The following is a 2,256-nucleotide window of genomic DNA, read 5'->3' as shown; positions in this document are numbered from 1 at the left end:
GTATGGTGAAAGAATACAATCCTGTCACACACCTTTCTTAATTTTAAACCATTCAGTGTTCCCATTGTCTGTTCAAACATCTGCCTCTTGGTCCATGTACAGATTCCTCATGAGCACAATTGTTTCAGAATAGTCATGTTTCGCAATGTTGTCCATAGCTTGTCATGATACACACAATCGAAAGCCTTTGTGTAGTCAATAAAGCACAGGTAAACATTTTCTGATATTCTCTGCTTTCAGCCAAGATCCATGGGACATTAGCAATGATATTCCTCATTCCATGGCCTTTTCTGAGTCCGGCTTGAATCTCTGGAAGTTCTCTGTCAATGTATACTTGTAGCTGTTTCTGTATTACTTCTAGTAAAACTTTACTCATATCGGATATCAAATATATTGTCTGATGATTTCTGCATTCTGTTGGGTCACCTATCTTTGGAATGTGCACAGATATGGATCTCTTCCAATCCATTGGCCAGACAGTTGTCTCACAGATTTCTTGGCATAGATGAGTGAGTGCCTCCTGTGCCACTTCACTTTCTTGAAAGATTTCAATTTTCATTCCATCATTCCTGGTGTTTTGTTCTTTGCACCTTGGACTTCTTCCTTCAGTATCATTGGCTCTCGATCATATGCTACCTCTTGAAACAGTTGAACATCAACCGTTTCCTTTTGGTACAGTGACTCTGTGTATTCCTCCATCTTCTCTTGATGCGTTCTGCATCAATCAATAATTTGCACAGAGAATCCTTCCATAATGAAAGTCGAGGCTTGAATTTTTTCTTCAGTTCCAACAGCTTGAGAAATGCTGAGAATGTTCTTCCATTTTGGTTGTCTGACTGTAGACCTTTGCACATTTTGTTGCAATATTTGGCTTTATCTTCTTGAACTGATCTTTGAAAATTTCTGTTCAGCTCTTGGTTCTCCTCATTTCTTCCATATGCTTTAGCATCTCTGTGCTAGAGAACAAGTTTCAATGTCTCATCTGACATTCATTTTGACCTTTTCCTTCTTTCTAGTCTTCTCAATGATTTTTTGCTTTCTTAACGTATGATGTTCTTGATGTCAGCCCACAACTCTTCTGGTCTTCAGTCTTTTTCATGTATCAAATTTGTTCTTCAGGTGATCTCTAAATTCAGGTGGGATATATTCAAGGTCATATTTTGGCTTTCGTGGACTTATTCTCATTTTCTTCAGCTTCAGTTTGAATTTGCATATGAGCAATTGATGGCAATCAGACCCCCTTGCTGATTTTAGTCCCACCTTTATCTCCATTCCCAGAGGTCCATTATACCTCCAAATGCTGAGCTTATTAGGCTTGGTTGTTATTGTTGGTAGGGGTCATCTAGTTGGTTCCAACTCACAGTGACAGGATTGCACACCAGAAGGAAGCACTGTCCTGCCTGTGCCATCCTCACAATCATTGCTATGTTTGAGCCAATTGTTGCAACCACTGTGCCAATACCTCTCATTGGGTGTCTTCCTCTTTTTCCATAGCCCTCTACTTTACTCAACATGATGTCCTTTTCCAGACATGGGTTCTTCCTGACAACATGTCCAAATTTATATGAAATCTCACCATCCTTGCTTCTAAGGAACATTCTGGCTGTACTTCTTCAAGAACAGATTTGTTAGTTCTTCTGACAGTCCATGGTATTTTCAATATTCTTTACCAACACCATAATTCAAATGCATCAGTCCTTCTATGGTCTACCTTATTTATTGTCCAACTTTCACATGCATATGAGACTATTATCGCTAGAATCAGGGGTGCCTTAATCTTCAAACTGATGGCTTTGCTTTTTATTTCCATCAAGACAATGCACCTGCAATTTCTTCGAGGTAGCAAGGGCTGTCCTACAAGAATTTCTTTGAGAAGCCTTACTCCGTCCACCCTCCAGCCTCAATCTTGCCCCTTTGTTGTTGTTGTTAGATGCCATCAAGTCGATACTGACATATAGCGACCCTATGCACAACAGAATGAAACACTGCTGGGTCCTGGGTCAACCTCACTACTGTTGCCACACTGGAGCCCACTGATGCTGCCACTTGGCCAGTCCTTCTCACTGGGGGTCTTCATCGTTTTGTCTGACCCTCCACCTTACCAAACATGATATCCTTCTCCAGCGACTAGTCCCTCCCAATAATATTTTCAAAGTATCAGAGACGAAGTTTGGTCATCCTGGCCACCAAGGAGCACTCTGGCTGCACTTCTTCCAACACAGATCTGTTGGTTCTTTTGGCAGCTCATTGCACTTT

The sequence above is a fragment of the Chrysochloris asiatica genome, unplaced genomic scaffold (genome assembly GCF_000296735.1).
Source record: "Chrysochloris asiatica unplaced genomic scaffold, ChrAsi1.0 scaffold00011, whole genome shotgun sequence".
Lineage (NCBI taxonomy): Eukaryota > Metazoa > Chordata > Mammalia > Afrosoricida > Chrysochloridae > Chrysochloris > Chrysochloris asiatica.
Note: the sequence above shows the minus strand (reverse complement) of the source record.